Raw genomic sequence first — 17,608 nt, forward strand, 5'->3', positions numbered from 1 at the left:
AAATTTTCCAAAAGTATAATTATCAATGGCAGAGTTTGACCAAAAATTACATAGTTAGGGCATCGAATATTAGTCACCCGAATCAAATTTCACCGTACTCAAAGGCTTGGACGTTTGCATCCAACACGGCAGCACGCAAAGCCTACGTGCTCTCCTGCATTGTTCCCTTGTGCTTTTCGCACCCAGAGGTTCTTCATCAAGGATAAAATCAACATTTGAAAGAAAAAATAAAAGGAAGGGGGTTGGTAAATGGTAATACCCCTAGGCCCAGAAAAAGAGGTGGATACGTGGTGGCGGGACGAGATTCTTGGTGGCAAAGCCAAAGGCTAGCAATGTTAGGGTAGTACTAGTATGGGTGGGAATGGGGATGGATAGGTGTTAGAGTACCTGTGCCTTGGATCCTGCAAAGTGATTGGGACCGGTAGTGGAGGAATGACTAGCTTTATTTAAATAAGGTCGACAACACCCGCTTGATCTTCGCTACATACACATCTTTGCTTTGAAATTTCTTTGCTTTGCGTACGATTCCACCATGATTGCATGGCATATGGCATGGCTTTTTTCCCTTTCTTTTCTTACTACCTACATCTAGGTTTTGTTTTAATTTCCTCCACTACTCCCCCAACCAACACTCTTCAATTTCTCACTTTCACTCAATATTGCTATCCCCTTATCTTCCCCAACCCATTGCCATGCCCATCATTTTCTCTCTCTGTTGCACTTATAAATGCTTCATAGTTTCCTCATTCATCTCATATTCATTGAAAACATTTTAGTAGATGAGTAGCTCCTTGTTGGAGAAGCAGGGCACGTGCAAAAGTGTAGTTTCTCCTTATCTTTCACTTTGCACGTGCTCCCCTTCTCCACCATGGGTTTTTCGTCCTTACTTCTTTTATAATTTCGCTGGTTCACTTATAATAAGTTGTGGAATAACATCATTATTCTCTATTTCTTAGGATCACTTTGTTGATAAAAAAATATTTTTAAAAATATATTAATTGATTATAGTTTTATTTATGCATGATAGTAATTGATTATGATAGTAATGATTAGAATTATAACTTTTGAAGAAAATTAAATGCCTAAAAATATTGTTTAGTCTAGTTGCAACCCCAAAGATGAAGTCAATTTTTTTGTTAGAATTAAATTATATATGTTTTATGATAGTAAAAATGTAATAGCTATTAATAATATAAGGATTAAATCATATTTTATGAGTAAAATTAGTTATTTAAAATTTTATAAATTATAAAAGAATTAAATGGAAAATTTTCCATTTGGCCCCGCCTTCGCCACTGGTTGCAACAGTGAGGTGAACCGCGGCCGTTAAACTGTCCCCTGGCTTTCGTCCCGCGCTTTTTGGAGGCTAACTTATATAATTCGGCAAAGTGTAACAGTCATGGATTCTCATTGATTGTTTTCCCATTTTTTGCGAAAACGATTAAAGAGAAGGCGAAGATGCTGCACGAAATTTTATTAGCACTAGTTGGCTGTACCGGAGATCTCATAATCGGCGACCGAAAACACCATAAATCTCTCGGCATTCCCTTATATCCCGATGCCCCCATCTCTGATCAATGCTGCTTCAAGCTTGCTTCCGATATCTCCTTTATTGACCGCAGCGAAAGGTGAAACCTTCCGTTTTCAATGTCGTAAATACTGAAACCTTTTTTTTAATACGACTGCTATTGTTTCAGGGATCTTATCGAGAGGTTAATTGCGTTAGGTTCTACTATAGAGAGCTCGATCACTTTACAGCGAAATCCCGAAATTTAAGCTGGATAAGGTCCGGTGATGTTTCACCTTCGAATAGAGCGTCCGAGTTGTCGAATCATAAAACCGAGAAGCCAAGCATTTATCGCAGAGCCTTTGCTAATGGTCTGGTAGAGGTTCTCTCTGTTTATAGTTCTGTTGTTCTTCAAATCGAGGAGAAATTGTTGTCGGAGACCATGCCTATTTTAGCAATTGCCATTCAGGGCCTCAACAAGGTTCTTTCACTGGCATCCTTTATCTTCTCTTTGTCCTTTTCTCAGTTTACAAGCTTTTTTTTTTATTGGTCGCAGTTACTTTGTTTTTTCTCTGCCTTTATACGAGCTTGTTCTAGAGATTGAGCGTGATGATTTACGTGGGGGAAAGCTTCTTAACCTTTTACACAAACGCTTCCACTGTGGGGTGCCTGAATTACAGGCTTGCATTCAAAGGTATTCACTTTTCTTTTGTTTGATTGCTTCTTCTTTTTTATTTAGAAAAAGTTAGCCAATAATTAGTCTCCATTTTTTATATGAAAATGTCAATATTATCCTTTTTGTAATTTTATGCGTCTATAGTGAAAATTTTTTAGGGTAATTAGAAGGTAGATTTATTACATTCTTCAATATACCGAGACAATTAATGGAGGCTGAAGCAATGAATATGGTCCACATTTTATATGCTTACTTTTTCAGTGTTAATGAAAATGCATGTGAACGACTGGGAAATGTTTACGCTTGGTTTACAAGGGAGCTGGCTTGAAATGCGGTTATAGTATATTGATTGTTTAAAATATGTTAGGCTCCTTATAATCAACTTGCTAAACTAATTTCCTTAACCATAGGCTTCTTTGGCATGGTCATCAAGTGTTGTATAACCAACTTGCGTCATGGATGGTTTATGGTACTCTTCAAGACCATCATGGAGAATTTTTCATTAGAAGGTAAGACCAAAAGAGTTCCTTTGTCCCTTCATGGTTTAAAAAATATATATTTTTCTTTTTAGATATTACAAAAATTTGATGATTATGTATGGTACTTAAACGTCCTTTTTTAAAGTTAAAATGTCTTCTAATTCTTTAATCCTATGATCTTGCATAGACTTTCTCTTTGGTTTGTGTATCTTTACACTTTTGAAACTGGTTTGATAAACATAATGCTTTCAGGCAGGAAGCTCAAAATATGGAGCATGGCTCATCTATCCCGGATACATCTGAAAAGTTGGCACGCTTGTCAGCTGATGATACATCTTCAATGGATTGGCACTTGGGTTTTCATATATTCCTGGTATTTTGGAGTTGTCTCTTGCATTGTCTTTATTCTTTTTTGGGTCACATTTTTGCAAACTTTTCTTCCTTGTTTTAGCTAAATTGATTTTCTTTTATTCAGCTAAAATGAATTTTAAACTAGTTGGAAGGGGGAAAAATAATCCGAGGGTTTGTGGTCAATTAACAAACTTGCATCACTTATGTATCTGGAGTTAGAAAGTTGGAGAAGGCCATTTTCTTTATTAGAGAAACATGAATAATTGCAGAATGAGATCTGAAAGCCTGATACAACCCCATTTGAGCTTTTATTTATTGTTGGTAGGAGACTTTGCTCACTTTATTTGGATTTATTGCTGAAGGTGTTAGTTTCCGTAGATGAATAGGATGCCACTGGTTTTTTCCATAAGCAATTTATTAGGAAATAAGGATTTGCGGTTTGGTTTTCTTGTTAGCTTAAATATGCATGTCAGAAAACCAGTGACCTATTTTTTGTTGCTGCAAACCCATGGCTTAAATGGAAGGAAGCCTGGAAATCAATCTCTAGATAAAAGAATTTGATAGAGGCTTCTTTTGAAATCTTATTTTTGTTGCTGTTTTAAGCTATTTGTTCACTTAATGTTGTTCCGTAGGATATGCTCCCCGAGTATATCCATATGCATGCTGCAGAGTCTTTTCTTTTTGCTGGTAAAGCCATCAGGATTCTCCGGAATCCAAGCCCTGCCTTCAAGTTTCAAGATGCTCTATGTAAGCAGCAGACGGGAAAAGGCTTTCAAAATGTTCATGAATCTGCTGCGCATCATCCCTTCCACAAGAAGCCTATCAGTGGAAGATTAACTGGAGAAGAATTGCTTCCGCAATCTGAGGCTGATAAGATTGAAACTATGCTTCAAGATCTAAAGGTTTTCTTCCTCAATTACGTAGTATCCTATCTACTTTAGTGCCTTTAAATGGTAGAAAGCCATTTATCAGTTGTGGGTCGATTATATGTAGGAATCATTGGACTTTCACAAGAGATCATTTGAATGCTCAGTTGACTCCATCTGGTCTATTGCAGCTAGTCATCCTTGACAGGTGATATATGTCAATTTTCTTAAATGATATACTTGAAGCCTGTATTTACTGAATTGCTTCCTACAGCTGGTGGTTGTACGTGCTGACTTGAATGGCCACCTGAAGGCTCTAAAAGACTATTTTCTTTTGGCGAAAGGAGACTTTTTCCAGGTAAATAATGTACTGTATCAACGGCCTTTGCCAGAAAACAAAATGGGGCAGGGAGGAAGGAGAGGAAACTGGAAAACTTCCTTTAGTTTCTCTATTCTAGTATTTTTCACCGTTTCAACAAGATAAAATGATTTTATTTCTTTGCAATATATAACATGCATTTTATTCATTTTTGTTATCATTTTAGTGTTTTCTTGAGGAGAGCCAACAGTTAATGCGCTTACCACCTCATCAGTCAACTGCTGAAATTGATATTATGGTTCCACTTCAGATGGTATGAGATACTAATAACTTGTTTGAAACCAATATAGACATAATAATAAATACAATTATACTTTTTGTTTGTATGAATTCCTTGGCTTGCATTTCAGGCAGCCATAAAGACTATTAGTCAGGAAGACAAATACTTTTCTGGAGTATCTTTGCGGTAAAGAATCTGCTTGTTTTGCCGCCAGTTAGTGCCATTTCTAGAAATTGCAAGACATATGTTCCTAATTGTATTTTCCATCAAACAGGATGCCTTCATTTGGAATCACAGTGAAATCCTCCCAAGTAGATTTGTCCAAGACAAAAACAAATGCCGATGGAAGTTCAGAGACATCACTTGATGGTTGGGATGGTATTGCACTTGAATATTCTGTTGATTGGCCCTTACAGCTGTTCTTTACGAAAGAAGTTCTCTCCAAGTAAGATTCATCTGCTTCACGGATGCCTTGTGTCTGTCTGATTACTAAATTTCCTTAACGTAGGAAGCAGTCTTTTGAAATAAGAACTTATAAACATATAATTAATTGATGGGCTAAACTTGTATGGTTGAAAAAGCTACATATATTTGTTTATCCTAATTGTACACCAGGTACCGGACAATTTTCCAATACTTGCTAAGGCTCAAACGAACACAATTGGAATTGGAGAAATCATGGGCATCTGTTATGCACCAGGGTCACGCAGATTTTGCCAGACACCATAATGATCGAATGAACCACTCAACCTCTCAGCCACGACGGCAACGTTTTAGACCAATGTGGCATGTTAGAGAGCACATGGCATTTTTAATCAGAAATCTTCAATTCTATATCCAGGTCCTTGATTCTATAAAGTTCAAATCATGTGTCTGCAAAACTCTTCCTGAGATTTCTTTCAAAGAAAGAAATGGCTTTTGTTTATGTGCTAGGCATAGTTAATGAATTGTCCATTTTTGGGCTTTGATATGTGATACATCCTTCCTTTTTTTACAGTTGTTTTATCTCTTTGACTATGAGCTCAGCTACAGTTATATAGGTCGTTGATATAGTTGATTCTTTGATGTTAGTTTGTGATGTGTCCTTATTGTATTGGCCAATATTTTGGTGCTAGTTTCTGACAAATTTCAAATTGAAGAGTTGGGAATATCATCTGATATAGTCTTTGATGATGTCTTCTGTGTTGTATCGTAGGTGGAGCCTTAACCTTCACTCTCACAAATCACTTTAAACACCAGTATCATGGATCCTAGTGGAAAAAAGTTCACTGAGTGGTTACGTGGCACGGGAAATCAATTATCACCACTTTGGAAAGAGTCTATATAGTTAGACCAGACAAAATTTGATCCTTTTGAGTGTTGTAAAAATGCTCGTGAATGAGATTTAGAGTTAAATACCTAATATTTAATATCAGTTTGGTTGTTCTCACTTGTTCAATGCAGATGTCTTCTTTTCTAATAATTTCACAACTCCTTAATAACAGAGAGTTTATCTTTTCTGTTTTAGGTAGATGTGATAGAATCTCAGTGGGATTTTTTGCAATCTCATATTCAAAATTCTAATGACTTCACTGAACTTGTGACCTTCCATCAAGAGTAAGTGGTATGAGTTCGTTATACTGGATTCCTTTTGCATATAAATTTTATCTGCTAAATTACATAGAATGACAAACAAACTAAATATCGAATCATTATTGCTAGTTACTATAGGTGAATTTCATAGAAATCTTGTCAAAGAATATTTTTGGCCCTTTAGGTCACCATAAAATGTTTCAGAGAAACCATTCCTTATTATCGCATAGATTTATTCTTGGTCTTCTTTTAATTCCCTTGGTTTGTTTTGTTGTACATTGATGATTTGTTGATGATTTGCTGAAGGCTTAAATGTTCTTACATCATTACAGGTATTTATCAGCCTTAATTTCTCAATCTTTCTTGGACATTGGCTTTGTGTCAAGGTTATTAGGCAGCATCATGACGCTTTGCCTTCAGTTTTGCTGGACTATTGAGAACCAAGAAAGTAGTCAAAATACATGTGAACTAGAACGGATAACAGAGGTATCCAAACCTGGCAGTGTTTATTTTCATTTTGTAGGTAGCATTAGCAACACAAGAAAAAACATTATGAATGATTGAATATGATGGCGTGTGCCTTTAAAATTTAAACTTTAAGTCTGCAGATGACGGTTCACTCTCGGAATGTAAGCTTTAGTTGGTCTCTGACAATTTTGCCTTGCATTTCAAGACTATACCTAGTATTGGTCAAATCTCCCTTTGGAAGACTATGTGAAGTGTAAAGAAGCAATTCGGTTGGTTTGCTGCCTGTTACTGATAACGGGGCCAGACCTCCATCTCTGTATACTTGAAAAGTTGTTTTACTCCTAATTTTCAGCGTTCAAATTTACTTCTATTCTCATAAGAATTCATGTAACTAGTTCATTGCAAGACATTGTTGTAACTTTTGGTTTTTCAGGAATTTAATAAGAAATCCAACTCCTTGTATACCATACTGCGCAATAGCAGGCTTGCTGGGAGTCAGCGAGCTCCGTTTCTAAGGCGTTTCCTTTTGCGTATGAATTTTAATTCCTCTTTGAGGTAATTTCTGTGTTTGAGATGTTCAGAGTTTTAGCTCCTAGGCTAACACGTATTGTTACATTCTGCACAATCTTTTTGTATAAGCGGGCAACTGCAAGAAGGGTGTTGAATGTTGTTAGACCACGCCCACCGCAATAGCATTTGATCAGATGTTCATGTGGAAGGAGTTTAATGGTTCACGATTTCTACAGTACTTTGATCACTACTTGAATAGATTAATTATGTTACTCTACATTATCCTATGACTAAGCTAACTCCGTCCGCCTTCTACTGTCTTTTCCTCTTATGATTTCTTTTAGGGCATAACTAATTTATCAAATTAACATTATCAAGATTTAATAAATATAAATATATAAGGGTTAGTATGCTTTTCTAATAATTTAATTTATTATGGGTTAATATTTGATACACTGCTCTTTTTATCCCACAAACAATCTTAAAATTGTCATGTCTCTCTTTTAAAATATTTATTTATTTTAATATTTTACTAAATTTATATAAGATATTTGGAGTCTAAAAACTACACTAAGATCTTCCTTTTATTATATTCTAGAAAATACTTTTATCACTCCAACCTTAAACTCTACTAACAATCTATCAAATATTTTTCTAATATATAAACTACAATTTATATTTACTTGATTAGCTAATACGCACTGTTTTCATATTTATGTTTACAGAATTGATATATATTTAACCTCTAATATTTTCCCTTAGTATACTTCACATTGAATCATTTTATTTTAAATTAAGGTAATGAATACTTATACCGCAGATGATGCGGTTTATTTTGATGCAATACTTTTGAAAATTATTAAATATATGTATAAAAATATATTTATAAATATCAAATGAATAAAATTAAAGAAATTTAAAATATACAATATTAATCAATCATATAAAATATTCTTCAATAAAACATTATAAATAAAAAAAATATTATTCAACAAAACCAAGATCAACAAAGAAAAATGCAACATTATTCACAACAAATTCATCCATACTAAACGCATAAGAAAGTTTCATAAAATATACATATAAGTTGTTTATATTTAATTTTAAAGTTGATAAATTTGAACCCTAAAACTTAAAAATTTTTAGTTTTTATTATCTATTATATAAAAGGTTAGTAATTTTATTTTAATATTATTCATGTATCTGTAAAACCCTAAACCCGCCCTAAACGTTATGACTGAATTCAGAAGTGTCACAAGATAGGGTTTTGAAAACGAAGTAGTCTCGTTAGAACATTCATGTTTTTACTTGAAAGCACCATCTAATTAGTCCAATTGCCAAAACTTATTACAGCAGAAGCCTTAAAATAGTTATATTTTGAAAATGCAGTTGTGTTTTAGAAAAACCTTTGTTTGTATATCAATTGTCACTCTTAGAGAAAAGCGTTTTGCTTAAGCATGCAATATCAACGTATAAATCCAAAACCAACAGTTATAAAACCATAAAGTCCAGATTTACAAACTCTCAAATATAACCCAAAATCACAAATAAACCATAAATAATAAAGTTTTAATAGTTTATGGTCGAGTGGCCACCACTGAGTCTTTGCCGCACCGAATCAAGCAAAACGCTTGCACGCTTAAGCAAAACAGACATAAATTTACATTCCATCAATTTTGGGTAAGTTACGTAAACATATACACTTATTCAACAAGTTAGTCACATAATTACATATAAATAACAAGTAGACATAGATGAGCTCATCACATTACAAGCTTCCATTAATTTCACCTTTCCATACTTCAAGAGTCATTTTCGTTGAACTATTGAAATCTCGACGGATGTTCGAGTAATATACACATGTGCAAAAGTACCCATTAGGGTACAAAAGAGAAAGACACACTCTTGAGTCGTACATTTTATAGTAGGATTACCAGTCCAGGTTAAATCCTATCCGTAGCATATGCTCTAGAGAGCTTAATATGGATTACCCGTCTGGGCTAAATCCAATTTACAATCTAAGCTCAAGAGGGCTTACATTAGAATTACCCGTCCGGGCTAAATTCTATCTGCAACATATGTACTATTATTCTTAACCCATCGAAATTCAGCATTCAACCGGAACATGATAATTTGTCCATATTACACAACTTAAGACTATGTCATTATGTATATATCATCTCACACATATCAACACAATCATACAATTCAATTCAAGCATATTAACATATATTTTTAAGTTACATGAGTTTACCTTGAAAATGATTCGTATTTGAATGTCAACTAATCCAAAACCTTTTGCTTTCCTCGATCTAGTTCTATAGTTGGTCTTTCCAGATTTATATGGAAAAATTTAACTATTAATCTATCACTTTTCATTTGCATTTTCATTTTATTACATCCTAGGTAAAATTACCATTTTGTCCCTATCCTTTTCAAAAATTCTAATTTCATCCCTAGGCCCGAAAAATGAAATTCATGCAATTTACTCCCTATTCCAAGCCTAACCGAAATTTCAAGTTAAAAATTTACAACACTTATTTTCTATAAATTTTAGAATTTCATGGGTTTTACCACTTTTTCAATTTAGTCCCTAATTTAAGTTTTCATCAAAAAATGCTTTGTAAAAGTTGTTTATCTATGAATAACTTTTCATTTTCTACCATAAATTTCTAATTTTCAGCATATTCATCCATGATCCAAATTTCATACCTTGATAACTTTTCTTCCTCTCTCTTAGGGTTTCCATAGAAAAATTGGGGAAGATGATATCAAATTAGATAATTTTTTTCTTTTTAATTAATTATCATCTAATAATTTTATTGATATCCAATTTAGTCCCTACCCTTTTCTAATTTTTCCATGGATGAGTCATTAAAATATCTACTAACTACTTTTCAATGGTTTAATTATCATATAAGGACTTTAAGTTTTGAATTCCATAGCTATTTGATACCTATAGCTACTAGAACTCAACTTTTGCATTTTATGCAATTTAGTCCTTTCATTAATTAAACACACAATCGGTAAAATTTTTGTACCAAAATTTTCATGTGATCTTCCTATCATAATGGCAACCATAAAATAAAATAAAATAAAATAAAATAAAATAAAATAAAATAAAATATTATTTTTGGCTCGGATTTGTGGGCCCGAAATTACTGTTCCGATCTCATCGAAAATGGGCTATTACAACTCTCCCCTTAGAAATTTTCGTCCTTGAAAATTCTTACTAGAAAAGAGGTTAGGATATTGTTTCCTTATGGCATCCTCAGGCTCCCAGGTAGCTTCCTCTAATTCATGACGTTGTCAGAGAACTTTTACCAATGCCACCTTTTTATTTCTTAGCTCTTTCGTCTCATATGCTAGTATCTTAATCGGTTCCTCATTGTAAGTCATATCAGGCTGAATCTCAACTTCTGTTGGAGTAATAATGTGTGAAGGATTCGATTGATATTGTCATAGCATCGACACATGAAACACATTATGAATTCTATTAAGCTCCGGTGATAATGTTAACCAATATGCAACATGCCCGATTCTTTCAATGATCTCATATGGCCTGATGAACCGTGGACTCAGTTTTCCTTTATGGCCAAATCAGAGAACTTTTTTCCATGATGACACTTTCAATAATATTTTATCACCAACCTGAAATTCTATCTCTTTTCGCTTTAAATCGACATAAGACTTTTGACGGTCTGCGGCCGCTTTCAAACTGTCTCTAATTATCTTCACCTTTTCTTCGATTTCTCGAATCAAGTCAATTCTGTGTATCTTTTTCTCACTTAACTCTATCCAATACAATGGAGTTCTACATTAACGACTATATAGAGCCTCATACGGCGCCATTCTAATACTGGACTGATAACTGTTATTGTAAACAAATTCAATCAAAGACAAGTATTTTTCCCAGTTATCTCCAAATTCAAGTATACAACACCGAAGCATGTCTTCTAAAATCTACATTACACTTTCAGATTGTCCATCTGTTTGAGGATGGAATGCAGTACTAAAGTGTAAACGAGTGCCCAGAGCTTCCTGCAACTTACTCTAAAATCGAGATGTAAACCGGGGATCTCTATCTGAACAATGGAGATTGGCATTCCGTGTAGCCTTACAATCTTAGAGACATATAATTCAACCAATCTATCCAATGAAAAATCCATACTTATCGGGATAAAGTGTGTAGACTTCGTTAAACAATCAAAAATTACCCAGATGACATCTTTCTTTTTCAGTGATAAAGGTAATCCCGTTACAAAGTCCATGGTAGCTCTTTCCCATCTCCATTCCAGTATTGTACTTGGCTGCAATAATCCCGAAGGTACTTGGTGTTTAGCCTTCACTTGTTGACATATCAAACACTTCGATACAAATTTAGAAATATCCCGTTTCATTCCCGGCCACCAGTACATCTTTTTCAGATCGCCATACATTTTATTACTACCAGGATGGATAGACATGTTACCATTATGAGCTTCATTCAAAATCTTCTGTACTAGCTCTAAACTTTTCGGTACACATACTCTGCCTTTGAATAAAAAACAACCATCGGTCCCGACCTGAAATTTTGAGTCAGGAGTTGATTCACTTTGTATCCGCTTAGCTTGTAACTTACTATCATTTTTCTGAGCATCAGAGATCTGTTGCAAAAACGTCGATCTAACTTTTAACTCAGCTATTATTGAACCATCATCAGACAAAGGCAACTGGGTGTTCAATACCCGTAAGGCAAATAAGGATTTTCGGCTTAAGGTATCGGCCACTACATTAGCTTTGTAATACCCCATACCCGTACCTGAGACTAGGATAGGATACGAGGCATTACCGAGATTTTCAGAATAATTTCAATTAATTTATATTATTTAGTATTCATTTTCATGTTTCATGTAACATTCTTTTCATATATTCAATTTAAAATATCATATAAAATACGATACAATACTTAAATTTTCATATTTACATGCTCATGCAGGATATACGAACCTACCTGACTAAATTGCAGAAATACCAAGATTTAGGGGCATATTGGTAATTTACCATATTCCCAAATTTCACCCAATCTTAAATTGATAATTTCATTCAATTTATTAATTTAGATAATAAAACAATTCATTCCCTTCAATTTAGTCATTTTTGACATTTTTACAAAATTACCCATAAAGTTTTACTTTTATTCAATTTAGTCCTTGAGCCTAAAACATACAAATTAGCCATGCTAGCTGAATATTCATACATATTTTTCCTCCTCCTCCTCTCCATTCCACATCCTTAGTATAAACAACACACTTGTAGGTAACATTATCCATAATTTTCATTATCTACTTATGTGAATATTCAAGCTGTCCATCTGTGTCATAGTCACTAAATTATTTTTATCTTGAGATACAGAACTCCAAACTAAGATCCGCTAATTTTCTCTGAAACTAGACTCATATACCTTCTTACCATAAAAATTTCATAATTTTTGGTTGGGCCAATTAATACAGTTTATTCATTAAAGTCTCCCCTGTTCTGCTGTCTGACAGTTCCGACCCTTCTTCACTAAAAATTAATTATCTTCTTGTACAGAATTCTAATGATGTCCTTGTTTATTTTTCTTGAAAATAGACTCATTCAGGATTCTAAAAATATAAATTTAAGCCCCTAATTATTTTTCATCCAATTTTGTATGATTTTCCAAAGTCAGAACAAGGGAACTCGAAATCATTCTGACCTTGTCTCACAAAAGTTATTGTATCTCATGATTTACAATTCCATTGCTTACATAATTTCTTTTATAAGAAACTAGACTCAATAAGCTTTAATTTCATATTTTATTCATCCTCTAATTAGATTTATATAATTTTTGGTGATTTTTCAAATTTAGACTACTGCTGCTGTCTAAAACAGTCTTAGTGCAAAATGTTGATTTCCATTTTGCCCCAAATTTCACAATTCATATAATTCAGTCCTGGCTCAATTAACCCCTCAATTAAGATAATTTTCTAAATTAATACTTTTTCTAGACATTATAAGTTATTTCATAACTATTGAAATTCAGAATTTCCATATGGAACTCTAACTTCAAACTCTTTTACAATTAGGTCCCAAACATTCACTTTCTATTCAATTCTTTCAATAAAATCAGCATATAAATAATTTAAAGCTCTAATTCCATGCCAAATCATCATATACTTCCAGCACATATTCATAGAAACTTTCAATTTCTTTCATAGAATCAAAAACTAATGAATTCAACAAGTGGACCTAGTTGTAAAAGTCAAAAAAACATAAAAATTTCAAGGAGAAAGCAAGAATTAAACTTACATGAAGCTAGAGTATGAAAACCAGCTTGAACCCTCCTCCATGGCTGTTTTTCATCTGATGAATATGAAGAGAAAATGAAGAGAATTCTAGATATTCCAATTTAGTCACATTTTTATTTAGCCAATTTTGGCAATTTTCCAATTTTGCCCTTATTTCATCCATTTCCTGATTTTTCTCAGCTATTGCCGCCAAAAATATCACCTTTAGGATTATTTTCACTTTAGGTCCTTCCTCATTTGACAATTGAGCTATTTAATCCTTCTAGCAACTTTTACACCCTTTTCAATTTAGTCATTTTTATTTAATTAACCACCCAAGCGTCAAAATTTTCTGACTAAATTTTAATACTACCTCACCAACACTCCATAAATATTTCTAAAAATATTTATGGCTCGATTTATGAAGTCGAGGTCTCGATACCTCATTCTCGACCCAATTTACCTAATTAATTCTTTTAAATCACCAAATTCACTAATTCAAAAATGCTTTTATATTCGCATTTGACTCATAGGTATTAATTTATTAAATTTTTAACTCTCTCGTCGGATTTGGTGATCTCAAATCTCTATTCCCGATACCACTGAAAATTAGGCTGTTACAACTCTCCCCCCCTTTAGGGATTTTCGTCCCCGAAAATCTTATCAGAAAAGAGGTTAAGGTTTCTGAATGTCATTATACAATATTAATTAAGTAATCATCACTCGCAAAGTAAACAAAACTTCATTACTCAGAGCATACATATCTACGTTTACTCCTCTCAAAGGTTAATCGATAGCTACTCACAATCTTTCAACAACTCAAATCATCATTACTGTTTTAAATTCAAATTTTTCTGTAATATTCGACACTTTAAACTCTTGGAATCAGGGATTATGTAGCAATTTTTTTTATTATTTTTATTATTTTTTTTCAGACTATCCATCTATTTACTCATGAATACATAAAATTCATTTCCAAACTCGAGGATCGGTTTACATGCATATATCTCAATTTACCTTCCAACTGAATAACTTATTTTGATTAAAACATTTTATTCCATCTTAACTGTCAAACAATAATAACCTTTCAAACAATTTCCTCTTCAAGTTGTTAGAACAACTCAATCACATAATCTTTCACAAATTTCTATAACATGCTAGTCAAAAAGCTTTACTAACGGCATTAGTTCAAACAAAACACATCATCTCGATTTATCTCATTGACCTTAATCAATATTACCTAATAAAAGAAAATCAATATAAAAATTTAGCTTGAACAGTCACAATCCACACTTTGTTGATGTCAATCTTCTTAAGAAAACTCGAAGAATTCCTGATAACACATTCTTTAGATATCATACCTGGATAAGTTGATTGTCCTCTTCTTTAACTGTGACATCACTTAATTTGAATGATTTTCAAAACAGTCTATCATCTATTCCAGAACTGTTTTTTACTTGCTAAACCATTCTTATCTCTGACCACTTTATTAATTATTCCACTTTTTTGAACTCTTTTGTTTCACACTTGTGAACTTATTCAATATAAATTTCATAAACTTTATTATATAATACCATAATGATAGGGGGTGAAGATTGTAAAGCCTCGACTTTTAGATCTTATATATATACACACATCTAACATATCATTTATCAATCAACATAAACATCATATAAATACCAAACAACATAGGCACGCTCATCACAAGATAAACTTTTATTTCATTTCATACATCATCACATCCATATCATGAACTCTTTTCATACCTTTCCAAGTTTCAACTCATCATAAACACATTCTTACTCAGACACATTAGTGTCACTTTCAACACTTTCTGAAATAACTCGCTTAAAAAGTATTTCTGTCTATAAGTAAAATAAAAATTTGATCGGATTATACGCATCACTCTATCACAGATTTATATGGCATGTATCTCTAAACACTTTACACTATTTTCTTTTGATCATGAATTTCATTATTTCTATAATTCTATAGTTTCTTTTTTCACATATTTACCTAGTTTATCATTTATATCCATTTTCTATCCTTTCATTTCACATTTTATTTTCAATTCAATTTTCACATTTGCCTCTCAGAGCTTTATTATCAAAGATAATATCATATGAATCTTATTATCAAGTGTTTTATCACATATATTAGCTTGGAAAACCAAAGAAAGATAGAGTAGTACCGCTAGTGAATCAATCAGACTTGCGATAATTTCTGTCTATTAGCATATTTATCTAACCTTTTAATATATTGATTATAGCATCCAAACATTAACAATTGCATATGCCTCTGAAAATATCAGTACATATAAGATACCCACATAATATCCCAAAAATTTACTATAATATACCCAATTATAACTGCTATATTCAAATATTTTTGCAATTTATTTACCAATCTATTGACTAGTATAGTCATCAATAATTTCACATCATTCAGTTCACTCAAGAAATTAATTTGGAAGAAATTTTCAGTTAACCATTCTGTAAATACCATATTTGAACAAATCGATTTTCCTATAAATAACTTCTTTATTTAACAGTGGTACTGTATATCCCAGCTAGTTTTCAGAAAAATTTGATGTCTCTATTCAGAACCCATCTTTACCTATTAACTCATTCTCGCCCGATCAGTATTATCAATTGTTCAACCATTGAACTTTTTCACTTTCCGCTCAATTTAATTAATATAAATCTCATGAATTTCATTGCATATAACTGTATTAGTAAAGGGGTATAGATCGTAAAGCCTCATAATTTAATTTTCATGTATTTACTCATATAACATTTATTATTCTCAAGTATTATAAAACATTTATCCGTACTTTTACGAGTACTACTTCATCATAACTAACATTTTTACTCAGGGATAATCCTTTACCTTGTAATGAAAATTGTTTACTTTTTATTTAACAGAGGTCCAGTAGACTAGATAGAACACTTCGGATATACAGGACTTATACAGAGGTGCATTATTATGCACTAATGAATAGAGAGCACCGAAGTGCTATACAGAGAGCACAAATGTGCTAATCAGAGAGCACTGACGTGCTAAATATCAGAGAGCACTGGCGTGCTAGTAATCAGAGAGCACTGGCGTGCTAAATATCAGAGAGCACAAATGTGCTAATCAGAGAGCACTGACGTGCTAATATTCAGAGAGCACTGGCGTGCTAGTAATCAGAGAGCACTGGCGTGCTAAATATCAGAGAGCACAAATGTGCTAATCAGAGAGCACTGACGTGCTAATATTCAGAGAGCATGCTGAAGTCCCTTAACATCCTAGTAGTTCTAATCTTGTCTACTTGGGCAAATTATTTCATACATGCATATCACTTTTACACCTTTCGCATAATATTTTTACATGCTTTACAATTTAATCCTTGTACCAATAATTTATATGCTTATATCTTCTGTATCTTCAATACATGTAATATATTTCAAAATTCACTATTCATTCATAATTCTCTAATAATCCTTATCATATACTTCATATATCACATTTATATATTTTGTAATTTAGTCATCAAGACAATATTTCATATAGTAATATAATTTACTTTTAATAATACATATAACATAATATTCATCATCGACATGTATTATAAAACTTTTATTCATGCCCCCCCCTTTTTTTTTTACCGATTCATCATAATCAACTTTCTACTTGTATACTTGAGTATCGTTTTTAGCATTATCAGAATAACTTGGATATAAAACATCTCTTTCTATAAGTAAAACAAATTTCATTAGAGTCGAGAGATATCACACTATCACATATTTTAATGACATGCGTTTTTAGACTTCACATATACTACGTTTGATCCGAGAACCGACTAAACCATAGCTCTGATACCATTAAATGTAATACCCCATACCCGTGCCTGAGACTGGGATAGGATACGAGGCATTACCGAGATTTTCAGAATAATTTCAATTAATTTATATTATTTAGTATTCATTTTCATGTTTCATGTAACATTCTTTTCATATATTCAATTTAAAATATCATATAAAATACGATACAATACTTAAATTTTCATATTTACATGCTCATGCAGGATATACGAACCTACCTGACTAAATTGCAGAAATACCAAGATTTAGGGGCATATTGGTAATTTACCACCCAAATTTCACCCAATCTTAAATTGATAATTTCATTCAATTTATTAATTTAGATAATAAAACAATTCATTCCCTTCAATTTAGTCATTTTCGACATTTTTACAAAATTACCCATAAAGTTTTACTTTTATTCAATTTAGTCCTTGAGCCTAAA

At 32.7% G+C, this 17,608-nt stretch overlaps 1 pseudogene; it reads left to right on the top strand.

Annotated features, from left to right (window-relative positions):
• Window positions 1-1,279: 1,279 nt before the first annotated feature.
• On the top strand, window positions 1,280-7,288 carry LOC108459008 (gamma-tubulin complex component 4-like; annotated as a pseudogene).
• Window positions 7,289-17,608: the final 10,320 nt, after the last annotated feature.

Source organism: Gossypium arboreum, chromosome 8 (genome assembly GCF_025698485.1).
Source record: "Gossypium arboreum isolate Shixiya-1 chromosome 8, ASM2569848v2, whole genome shotgun sequence".
NCBI classification, from domain to species: Eukaryota; Viridiplantae; Streptophyta; class Magnoliopsida; order Malvales; family Malvaceae; genus Gossypium; species Gossypium arboreum.